Genomic DNA, 12,831 nt, shown 5'->3' with positions numbered 1-12,831 from the left:
GTGGTTATGAAGAGTAATGAGCAAATATTAATAGAAAGTATAAAGTTAGAAAGTATAATAGAAAGTATAAAATTAATTTATAGTTCTATATCAAAGAGATTAGAAATGTATGCTCATAAATATGTTGAAAATATACATAAGAAAAATTACTTAAGAAATATACCAAAAAATTAGTTACTGGTGGGTTCTGAGAGATTTCTTTTTCAGTTTTTATTTTATAAATATTCTATAATGTGGCTTTAGTTTTTTTGAAATTCATAATACTTTTTGAAAAAGAGAAATGAATAGGCACACAAACAGGTTTGACTTCTACAGATACATCATAATTCTCTGATTTTATGCCTTGTATTAATACCTAACTTGTCATACAGCACTCTTAAGGTTATTTTATTAATAAACAAAGAGACTTAAAAAAAAAGAACTACAAACATTACTGTTCAGTGCACGCAGGATGGTACTAATAATTTACAAAGGCAAAGCAGAGCATCTGCAACTCAGGTACTAAAATTGGTAGTAATGTTGAAGGGAGTTCTACCAAATTATGTTTTCTAGAAGGCACCCGTAGGCCCTTCTTATGTAAGGAAGACTGATCACCTTCATTAGCCTTGTAAGGAAAGCAGAGATTTCTGGATGAAGGCATTTAATTACAATGTTCATCTAATCATTCCATAGCCATTTATATATATATAATTACGGTGGTTTAGAGCACATAATTTTCTTTGGGTAGTAAAGGATAGTAGGGGCTGTGTTTGGTGAAGAATATGTTTTAAGCCAAACAGTCCAACACCAATGATGGCATTTTATGCAGGTGTTTTAAAAAAATGTAGGAAAAGTGCCGATACTGCCCATTTTTTTGCCTTTGGATTATTGAACTTTCTAATATATGAGCTGGCAGTAGCCACAATTGTAATAACCGCTACAACAATGATGATACCTAACACCTAATTAGTATTTCCTTATGCCAGACCCTGTTATAGATGCTTTTACCTATATTAACTCATTTTACCCTCATAGTAACCCTATGAAGTAGATTGATATCACTATTCCAACTTTAAGAAAACTAAAACATAGAGAGATTAAGTAATTTGTCTAAGGTCACGCAGTTAAGTGCGTGGATTTGAATGATACAGGAACTCTGGCTGAAGAATCCAAAGTCCAGTGTCATAGACACCAGGCTATCTTATGTACCTAAAGATTTTTTTTTGCATTAATATTTCCATCTTAAGGACAGAGGCACTAAATTTTATTTTAGTACTTAATAATATGTACTTAACAGAAGTTCTTATTCTAAACTCATATTCTGTCTCCTCACATTGCTTTCTCTAGTTCTTTTTTCTTTTCTTTTTTGTAGGTTTGGATAAAAAATTATTTGGACTAAGTTCATCAATATAGGTGAAAAAAAAGAAAGTGGGATTTTTTTCTCATTTTATCTTATTTATTTAGAATATCTGCTTCTGACATTTTAAAAGCATAAAATCCAAGCCAAAGCTCTCTTTATGCCCTCAAGGGTTGGTACAGAGATCTTTATCAAATTTCCTGTATAAATGTGAAGCCTCTGAGAAGTATCTGCAGAGATTTCAAATATTAGAGGTGTGGACCCAGGAAAGATCAATGATGATTTACTTGGTATCTGTGATGTATAAATCTTTCAGGTTAAAAAACATACCTTTTCTCCTTGGATTTGATTTCTGGAAGAGGAATATTATTAACCGGAGAAAGTCCTGATAAGGAGGCATAGGTGACTAATGTTCACTTATAGAGCTGACTCCCTCCCAAAAATATCTCCCCTATGAGCTTGACATTTTTATCCCAAATTTCTTAATACTTTTGTTACCAAGTCCAAGCTCATTCTGCTCACTGTGCGATAGGGCAGTGAATTCAAGAGAGGAGGTGTTGAGGCAAGGAAGAGAATTTAATTGGGGAGCCGGCAGACCGAGAAGATGGCAGGCTAGCACCTCAAAATAACCATCTTATTGGGATCTGGATGCCAGGTTCTTTTATAGATTAGAGGGAAAGAAGCAATGAGGAACTAAAGTCAAAAGGCAGAATAGAGAGGGAGATGAAGTGGGGAAGTAAAGTGAAAGGGTCTTCAGTCTTGCAAAACATCTCCAAAGGAATGGTGAGCCTTCAGAAAAGTGAAAGTGAAAGTAAAAGTCGCTCAGTTGTGTCCGACTCTTTGCGACCCCATGGACTGTACTGTCCATGGAATTCTCCAGGCCAGAATACTGAAGTGGGTAGCCTTTCCCTTCTCCAGGGGATCTTCCCAACCCAGGATCGAACCCAGGTTTCCTGCATTACAGGCGGATTCTTTACCAGCCGAGCCACAAGGAAAGCCCAGAAAGGTTGTGTTAATCTCTTCTATTCACAGGTGGGCAAGGACAAACTATCTCTCCATGAACTGAACAAAGACACTTTAGTTTACAGACAAGCAGATAGACAGGGTCCTCCAGGCAAAGCCATGGAGTATGATTATAATAATAAAAGTAAGTCAAAGAAACAGTTTCCAACATGGAGTCAGAATTGGCTTTCCCCCCCCCCGCAACACTTTCAGAAAGTCACTGTTGTAATGTAAATGCACTCGCAGGAATAGAGTAACACATTAAGCCATTGTCCTCACTAACATAGTACCAGCACATTGGAAAACAAGAGACCATGGCCCAAAGAGAATGGTGCACACAGCAAGCAAAGTGAATGGAGAAGTGATACGAGCCTGGTGGCCAGATTTACATGAGGCTGTGAGAAAATAGGAATCTGGAAGTTGGACAAGGGAGGTGATAGTGGTGTAGTTGTCATAATATGAAGGCTGGGCTGCAGGGTGTTTTGGGGGGAATAACTTAAAGGAGCTGCTGCTATTCAGTTGCTCAGTCGTGTCCAACTCTTCTTAACTCTATGACTACAGCCCACTAGGCTTCTCTGTCTGTAGAATTCTCCAGGCAAGAATACAGGAGTCGGTTGCCATACCCTTCTCCAAGGGATCTTCCTGACCCAGGGATCCAACCTGGGTTTCCTACATTGCAGGCGGATTCTTTACAGTGTGAGCTACCAGTGAAGCCTATATATACATATACCTATGCAGATATTAAAATAATTATTTTGATCTCTGTAGCAGTTTAAATACTTTCTATGATTCTAATAAGATGTCTTTAGGGAGCGTACCCCAGTTTCAAAACCAGGCACATGTTCACATGGCTCTAAGTTCGAGATCCCTGACCAAAGGATTGGACACCATCTATCACGAGGACCTTGAGGTTTTTTAGCTGGCAGGTCGAGTGGCTTTCCAAGGTGTTTGCTGCTTCCTCACTCGGGCAAACTTTGTTAGCTGGGATTCCCAGTTGGGAAGTGAAGGTAGGTAGAATTTTGTCCTTCCCCTCACTTCCTTCAGTATACTTTATTCTCAAAACCATCCCCAGAGATTTAAAAGCATCAGGAATATAAAAAATATCTCTTCCTCACAAGGTTGGAGGCCATAATAAAATATATATCATTGGGGACAATATCCATAGTTCTAGAATATTCCTAGCCATTTGGTTCTGTTACAGAATAAAGTTAAACTGGAAATAAGACAGTGTTAAGTAAAAAAGCTTCCTTTGCCCACCTTACCTTACATGGGCTCCATTTTGGGGGGTATATACCATAATGATTTAATGATATATATTATATTGTGAAATGATCATCACAGTAAGTTTAATCATAACATCCATCACCACACATAGTGAATATTTTTTTTGTGCGAGAAAATTAGAAACTTTCAAATATGCAATACAGCATTGTTAACAATATCACCATGCTGTATATTGCATTCCCAGAATTCATCTTCCAACTAGAAGTTTTTACCTTTTGATCACCTTCACCATTTCACCTTTATTCTTGATGAATATTTGACTAGTTATAGAGTTCTGGGTTGCCAAGTGTTTTCTTTTAACCCATTAATGACCTTATTCCATTGATTTCAAGTTTAGGTCAGTTCTATTTTTAATTTTTTAAGGAATCTCTATATTGTTTTCCATAGTGACTGTACCAGTTTACATTCTTGTCAACAGAGCATGAGGATTCCCTTTCTCTACATTCTCACTGATGCTTGTTATTTGTTGTGATTTTGAGAAGAGTCATTCTGACAGATGTGAAGTAATATCTCACTGTGGTTTTTATTTGCATTCCTCTGATGATTGGTGTTATTGAGCATCTTTTCATGTGCCTGTTGGTCATCACTATATCTTCTTTGGAAAAATATCTCTTCATATTCTCTGCCCATTTTTTAGTTGGGTTGTTTGTTTATTTGATGTTGAGTTGTATGAGTTCTTTGTATATTTTGGATATTAACCCCTTGTTGGATATATCATTTGTAAATACCTCTTTCCATTCAGTGAGTGGACTTTTCATTTTGTTGACAGTTCCTTTGCTGTGCACAGTTGTTGTTTTTTGTTTTTTTTTTTGTTTGATATAGTCCCATTTGTTTATTTGATAAGACCATTATCTAAGAGGATGCCACCTATGTTTTCTTCTAGAATGTTTATTCTTTGAAGTTTTACATGTCTTTAATCCATTTTGAGTTTATTTTTTATATATTGTTAGAAAATAGTCCAGTTTGATTCTTTTGTATGTAGCTGTTCAGTTTTCTCAACACTAATACTGAAGAGGCTCTCTGTCCTATTGTATATTCTTGCCTTTTTCATCATAGATTAATACACATATGAGTTCATTTTTGGGCTCTCTACTTTATTCTATTCACCTGTGTTTCTGTTTTTGATACCATTTTGATTACTGTACCATTGTAGTACAGTTTGAAATCAGGAGGTATGAACCTCCAGTTTTGTTCTTTCTTAAAACTGTTTTAGCTGTTCAGAGTCTTTTTGTTTCCATACAAATTTTAGAATTATTTTTTCTAGTTCTGTGAAAAATGGCATTGGTATTTTGATAGAGATTGCATTAAATCTGTAGATTACCTTTGGTAATTTGATCATTTTAACAATATTAATTCATCCAGTCCCTGAACATGGTATGTATTTTCATCTTTTTTGTGTTGAGTTTGGTTTCTTTATTCAGTGTCTTAATCATTTTTTTCTGAGTGCAGGTCTTTTACCTCCTTAGTTAGATTTATTCACGGGTATTTTCTTTTTTTTTGATGCAATTGTTAATGGGATTATTTTTTTTAATTTCTCTTTCTGATGGTTCTCATTGTTAGTATACAGAAATGTAACAGATTTCTGTATATTAATTTTATGTCCTGCAATTTGATCAATTCATTGATTAGTTCTAATATTTTTTTTGTGTGTGTGGTATCTGTAGAGTTTTCTACGTGTACTGTCATGTCATCTGCAAACAGTGACAGTTTAATTACTACCTTTCCAGTTTGGATTCCTTTTATTTCATTTTCTGTCTGGTTGCTGTGGCTAAGACTTCTGATACTACCTTGAATGTAAGTGGCAAGAGTGGGCATTGTTGTCTTATTCCTGATCTTAGAAGAAATGCTTTCAATTTTTTTGCCATTAAGTATGACATTAACTGTGGGCTTGTCACATGGTCTTTATTTTGTTGGAATGTGTTGCCTATGGGTTCCATTTTTAAAAGAGTACAGACCAGAAATCCTATGCCCTACTAGAGCTTCTCTATGGTACCAGACTGCTGGTGAGCTTTAGTTTCTTATTTTTAAATGGGGGCAAAAGTACTGTCCTAGCAGTCATAAGAATGATTTATAAATTTAATTCAATTATACCAAAGTACTTTATAACTCATGATATAAACTTATAAAATGATAGCTACTTTGTATTAAGCATCTGCTAAATTCTAGGAATAGTACTGGAAGTTTTACTTATATTATGGTACTTCTTTTAAGGCTCAACATGACCCTACACAATTGTTAAAATACATTTGATATATAATAATTAATAAAAGCTCAAAGAGGTTGTGTGATTTTCAGAGGTCAAATCGACCTAAAGGGGCAGAGTCAAGATTTAGCTCAATATTACTTCCAAATAGAGATTTTACTTTTCTTTGTATTCAGAACTAAGGCAACAGGGTTATTTAATATTTTATGGTAGGTGGCATTAAGAAAGTGGCAAAAGTCACTGAATAATCTGCTCCTTCAGCAAAGCTAGCAAAGAAAACACCCAGATAAAGTTGTGCTTATATTTTAGAGCAGATCACCTGAAAACCCTTAGGCTTCACACGTTTTTAAAATAGTTTTTGTGTATTTGACTACGAAGTAAAAAGGGAAAAAAATAGATGTTTTAGATGCAAAAGGAATATGGCATGCCACCCTGCCAGATTCAAGCTTATATTTTTCATTAGTTTTATTTTGCTCATTTTATCAAATCACAAGTGATGAAACAGGAGAAACATAAGGACTTCATTGCTTTTGGCTAACAGATGGGAAACAACAGAAAATTCTTTCCATAAATGCAGAAAAATAATTTTCTTCATAATAGCTAATATGCCTTCTTTAGGCATTAAGATGCATTTCTGTTTATAATCTTAAGACAGCTATACTTTTACTCTTTGTAAAAATCAAGCCTCCCAATAAAAACAGGGTATTTCAGTGCCCTAATCTTTATTTTTTAAAATTAATTTTTATTGGTGTATGGTTGATTTACAATGTTGTATTAATTTCTGCTGTACAGCAAAGTGAATCAGTATATACAAATGCATATATCCATTCTTTTCTAGATTCTTTTCCAATGTAGATCATTACAGAGTATTGAGTAGAGTCCCCAGGGCTACACTGTAGTCCTTACTAGTTATCTGTTTTATGTATAGTAGTGTGTATGTCAATCCTAATCTCCTTATTTATCCCTCTTCTCTTCCCCTTTGGTAATCATAAGTTTGTTTTCTACATCTGTGACTCTATTTCTGTTTTGTAAATAAGTTCATTAACATTTTTTTAAGATTCCACATAAAAGTGATATCATGATGTTTGTCTTTCTCTGTCTAACTTACTTCACTCAGGATAACAATCTCTAGGTCTATCCATATTGCTGCAAATGGCATCATTTCATTCTTTTTAATGACTGAATAATATTCCATTGTATGTATGTATCACATCTTGATCCATTCCTCTGTTTATGGAATGCTTCCATTTCCTGGCTATATTTTCTCCAGATACATGCTTAGGAGTGGAATTACTGGATCACATTCAGTACCCTAATCTTTAAATTTGGTTAGAAATGGTTAGATTGCTTCACTGATTCAATGGACATGAATTTGAGCAAATTCCAGGACATAGTGGAGGACAGAGGAGCGTGGTATGCTACAGTCCATGGAGTTGCAAAGAGTAGGGCATGACTCAGTGACTGAACAACAACAATCTTTAAATTCCATCCTCAAATTCTATCCTTAAAAATGTAGGTGTGCACCCCAGTTTCTAATCTCTTAGAACATTTTGCACAGTAGGTTTTAATCATTGGAGTGAATAATTGCTCAGGAAAGCAGTACAGCTTCATGCAATATGACTTGGTAGTCAACATTCTTATTTTCCAATAAAAGGGAAATTTCATGAACAGAAACATTGGACTCCTTGAAATTTCACCTGTGAAGAGAATTTTTCTGAGCGGCTTCTTGAGAAAATATATCTTAATAGGTTTATCATGAATATGGGGTCTTCATTCCTTATAATATCACTGACAGACACAATCATGTTAGCCACTGTGTTTGCATAGTTATGGAGAGTGTCATGATCTGTTTTACCATTAACTGTCTGCCAAAAGACAGGAACTGTGTTCTCAACCAACAAACTTTGGTATCATATCTTCAGTAAACTTCTACCCTCAAAATCCAGGTTCAACTGACATAACCAAGGCCATGTCTATCTGATTAGCCCATGGTACCAAATACTCACCTGTAGTTCCTAGTTTGATGGCAAGTCCAACCTTTATCTCATTCCCCTGGGTTCTTGTATATATGGATTGACTCCTATTATAGCCATTGGCTTTACCTACTCTTCCAGCCTAGAAACCATCCTGTGCGTGTCAAAGAAAGGATCTTGTCCTCGCTGCTTTTGGAGACTCTACCATAGGGTGACCAAATGTAATGTTGTGAACAAAATACCCATCTGTTGTATCCAGGTGCAGATAATCAGCCTCAGAGTCCAGCATTTAGAGATATTCAGCCCCTGAATTGGCCAGGTTGCTGCTGAAGATGGATAGGTCAATCTCATAGCTAGGCATCATGATCCTGGTTCCCAGGAGCCAAGTTACATGAGTCTTCCAGTAAGATGAAGGCTTTATCCTGATTTCTTCTTCTTTTAAAATGTACTAATTAAAACCTTAATCTTTGAACAATGACTAGTAAATACTTTAATTTTTGAACAAGGACTAAATTTTCATTTGAAATAATGATTAATTTTCCCCAGTGTAAAGTAAAGGGCATGAGTTATAGCTTTAAAGAGTTTGTTTTATAAACAGTTAGGTCCTAAATATATTTGCCTATTATTCAAATGAGTCAGAACTAGTAGTTTGCTTGGTTTTTGTTGCTTCAGTGTGGTAAGTTAACAGAAGAGCTGACTAATTTAGTGATTTTTGTAAAATAAATAACCTGAAATATCCATGGATGAGCTGTTTGTTAATATCTTGCTGTTGTTGTTCAGTTGCTAAGTCATGTCCAACGCTTTGTGGCCCCATGAACTGCAACACGCCAAACTTCCCTGTCCTCTGATTTAGTAATAAAAATGGGATCAAATGGCTAGCTAATAAATGTTTTTGTTCCCAACTTTCTTTCAAATAAAATTCTGTTATATATACATGTATATTTATGTTAGATGTATATTTAATGCATACATTTACTATAATGCTAGTTCCTTCTTACTGTATTCTCCTGTTAGACATTTGGCATATTTTCTCTATTTTGCATTTTGGTTTTCTTTTGTCATCAATAAAGTTATCAAGTTTTCTGAATATAAAAGTATTTTCCCAGATTTTCCCCATCAAGTTCCTATGGTATTAAGCCGTTTTTGTTTTTGTTTTTGTTTTTGTTTTGAGGCAAAGTAACAAAGATTCATTTGGAGGAATTTCCCATCATAGAAATACACTACCCCTTACTAGTGAACAGCCTTACAGACAGATGTTGGCAAGTTCATATATGTATGAGCAGGACAGCAGCAAGACATTTGTATACCTGCAAGTCTTGCTTTTTCACCTAATCTAATCCTAGCACAACTGTAAAATTGGAGCAAGACATTTAAGACAAGACATTTGTAGGCACCATGGATAATTTTTGGAAGCTACCATAGGTGTAATCAAATCTCTAAGCCTCCATTTAGAGGAGGATTCATAATCAGTGTGGATAATTTTTTTTCTTTTGCTATTTTTTTTTTTTTTTTTAGGGCTTCCCTGATGGCTCAGCAGGTAAAGAATCTGCCTGCAATGCAAGAGATATAAAAGACGCGGGTTTGATCCCTGGGTTGGGAAGATCCCCTGGAGAAGGAAATGGCAACCCACTCCAGTATTCATGCCTGAAAAATCCCATGGACAGAGGAGGCTGGTGGGCTACATTCCAATGGAACAAAGAGTCAAACACAACTAAATATACATTTTTTTTTAAAACATGTGGTCATATTACTTCACACTGTAGACGTGCTACTTGGATCTCTATTGTTAATTTTTTTGTTCCCAGGCCAGTGTCTGGGTATCTTCATTAAGAGTGGAAAGGTTTTTCATATTAGAATTTGTCCTTGGATCTCAACCTGGGACCCGGAAATCATGTCTTGGATAACGTGGGTTAGGCATCTGTAGTAGCTCACCTGATCTGACTCTATACTTCCCTTGGTGAGTGGCAGATGAAGGACCTTTCCTACCACAATTCCCTGCTATGTCCACTGACTCTTCTTGAAAGACCTCTCAGTGACCTGAGTACTTTGCTTTAATGTCATTCCTTGAGAGCTTGAGCTGTGATTAATCTATGTATGCCTAGATCTGATCTTTTCAACTAATGATTTAAGTACTGTAAATGAGGGCTGCATAACCAACATACATTACAAAAACCACAGTAACAATGGGATAAAAAAAATCTCTCAGAAAATTCTTCAAAGGCTTCCTATGGTTCTCATTTTAGGATTCAGAGTACTTACTAGGACCTTCAATGCTGAATTCATACAGTCGGTGCCTTGCTTATGTCACAGTCCCACCCCTCATCACTTCCTGACTACCCTTCTGTTTCAGCTATGCTAACCTTCCTGTGCATGTCTGCTCCTGACTCAGGCTTTCTACCTGCTTTTTGCTCTCTCTAGTCCACCGCCCCCAACCCCCCACCCCCACCACTCTGTCCACACCATTTCTTACTAAATTTTGTGAATCTTTTAGATCTCAACTTAAACCTTGTTTTGTTCAAGTTTTCTTTGAGTATCCAGACTCAAAGTGTGGCTCTCCTTTTATTTACCTTTTTAGCAACCTAGACCTCTTCATAGTACATTTCACAAATGTGCTTATATAATTGTAATTGACTGTGTTGTATTTCTCTTCTGCATTAAAAAAAAACAACACTAGGATCATGTCTCTTATTTAATACGACACTTAGCATGGTGTCTTAGCATGGGCTTCCCTGCAGCTCAGTTGGTAAAGAATCCACCTGCAATGCGGGAGACCTGGGTTCAATCCCTGGATTGGGAAGATCCCCTGGAGAAGGGACTGGCTACCCACTCCAGTATTCTGGCCTGGAGAATTCCATGGACTATACAGCCCATGGGGCTGCAAAGAGTTGGATACGACTGAGCAACTTTCACTTAGCACAGTGTCTTGCATGATACTCACTACCTTTTTATTGAATTAAGCATTGTGAATAATGCCTCATGACTGCACTTTCTATGAATCCTTTTTTCTGTTATCACACATTTAGAACAAAACATACTGTAACCTCAGTTCCCCTCAAAGCATAGCCTAAGTCAGAGGCTTCCTTGAAGGTCAATTGATCTTAAGGAGCAGGAGTGAAGAACAGTAAGAGTGTGATTGCTATGAGCTGAATTATGTCCCTTCAGAAGTCATATTTTGAAGCCCTAACTCCCAGTGACTGTGTTTGGAGAGAGTGTCTCAGAAAGTAATCAAGATTAAATAAGGTAATAAGAGTGGGGCCCATATCTGATCAGTTGTGTGCTTGTAAGGAGGGGGAAGTGTTCTTATCTCTCTCTGCCATGTAAGGACACAGGGAGAAAATGGTCTTCTGCAAGCCAGAAGGGTGTCTTCAGAAGAACTCAACCATGCTGGCACCCTGGTCTTGGACTTGCAGCCTCCAGGTCTGTGAGAAAATATATTTATATTGTTTAAACCACTCAGTCTATGGCATTTTGTTATGGCAGCCTGAGTAGGCTAATACAGTGACATAGGGAAAGAGATAAAGCCAATAAGAAATTGTGTTACTGCATTGGTTAAAAGTATAGGTGAGTGACGCTTGATTTGAAGACTTATGAAATTCAGCTCACAATTGTTTTCCCTGGGGATGAAAATGGGAAGCATATATCCATCAGCCTTTGTAGCCCATTGGTTAAGGATGGCAGAAGTGTAAGAGTAGGAAGTAAGATATGTGATGCAACCTGAAGAAAGGCATCAAAGCATTGCACTTGAAAGTGAGCTGTTGAAATCCATGAAGAATTGATCACTGCAGCAGAGGCTGGAAGAAGAGGTGTGGCTGATAGGATTTGAAGTGGTATACAAATTATCTGAGACATAGACCACCACAAAAGTATCCTGTATTCAATATCCACAAGTAATTTATGTTTTTAGTATTTCTACAATGCTTATTCTACATGGAAAAATAAGTGAGGCAGTTTTTATAAACTAAAATTGATAAAAAAAAAGTTTGATTGCAAGTAAATGCTAACTCTGACATTATTGTAGTGATTCTTACAAATAAAATCTCGAAACATAATTTTTCTAGGTGTCAAAAGAAATGTTAATGACAGTCTAAGCATTGTTTATCTCCGAATCTAAACAAATGGATATGTTACTGACAAGAAAGCAAATTTAACATGTTTCTTTATCACAGAAGCAGTAAGCTTTGAATTACAGTGAAAATGGCATTGAGAAATAACCTGTTTTGTATCTACCAGGGACAGATACTGCTAAAGATAATAACTTTTTAACATTAGTTGATGTTCAAAATAATTATAAGTTGAAAACAATCCAAATAGCTTGAGAATATAATTCTGATCAATCTGAGTATGACTTAAGAGAAATACTGGAATGGTTTCCCCTTGATTGCAAAACTTTTGAATATTTTAAAGAGAGAAAAAAAAGATAAAACTAAATACAAGAGGGACCTCAAGATAATTTGTACACATTGAAATAAGAAAGTAAATTTAGAGCTTCCACAAGGGGAACCAGTTATTTTTTCAGGTACATTTTATGGTTATCAAAATAATCCATATACACCCTGGAAATGCAAATAATAAAGATTATAATCAAAACACCAGCTCACTGAAAGGCAAAACTTTTAATCTAGATTTGTGTCTATTTTTGGTGGTACCTAAATTTTTCTAAATAATATGCTTATATTACTATTTCTTTATTTACCAATATTAAATGTGACTAATTTACTTTTGCTGTTATGAATATGGATTTAGTTCCCTTTCTACTCCCACCTCCAGCCTTTCTTGTTGCTCTGTCTCTCCTTCCAAAATAATTCTATCATATCTTAAGTTCCATCATTCCCATAACCTTTGTAACCATAAATAAACAAGTAACCACAAGTAACATAAACTTCTATTTCTGTCTCCACAGGTTATAGATAATTCTCTTTACTTTCTACTTTTTATTGACTTAAATAGACTGCAAGTTATTTCTCTAGCAAAAAACGGGTTTATTCAGGATCAGCAAAGAATTGCAGTTTGGGATCTGAAACCATGGCAAGCTG

General features: G+C 35.8%; 1 protein-coding gene and 1 pseudogene across 2 annotated transcripts in view; one reads left to right on the top strand and one right to left on the bottom strand.

Annotated features, from left to right (window-relative positions):
- SLC4A10 (solute carrier family 4 member 10) overlaps positions 1-12,831 on the top strand; it is a 450,611-nt gene that overhangs the window by 366,316 nt on the left and 71,464 nt on the right. The window lies entirely within an intron of this gene.
- Positions 7,519-8,159, bottom strand: LOC145542501 (ribulose-phosphate 3-epimerase pseudogene; annotated as a pseudogene).

This window comes from Giraffa tippelskirchi, chromosome 3 (assembly GCF_054371585.1).
Source record: "Giraffa tippelskirchi isolate mGirTip1 chromosome 3, T2T-mGirTip1v1.2.pri, whole genome shotgun sequence".
NCBI lineage: Eukaryota > Metazoa > Chordata > Mammalia > Artiodactyla > Giraffidae > Giraffa > Giraffa tippelskirchi.
Note: the sequence above shows the minus strand (reverse complement) of the source record. Positions and strands in the feature narration are given on the sequence as shown.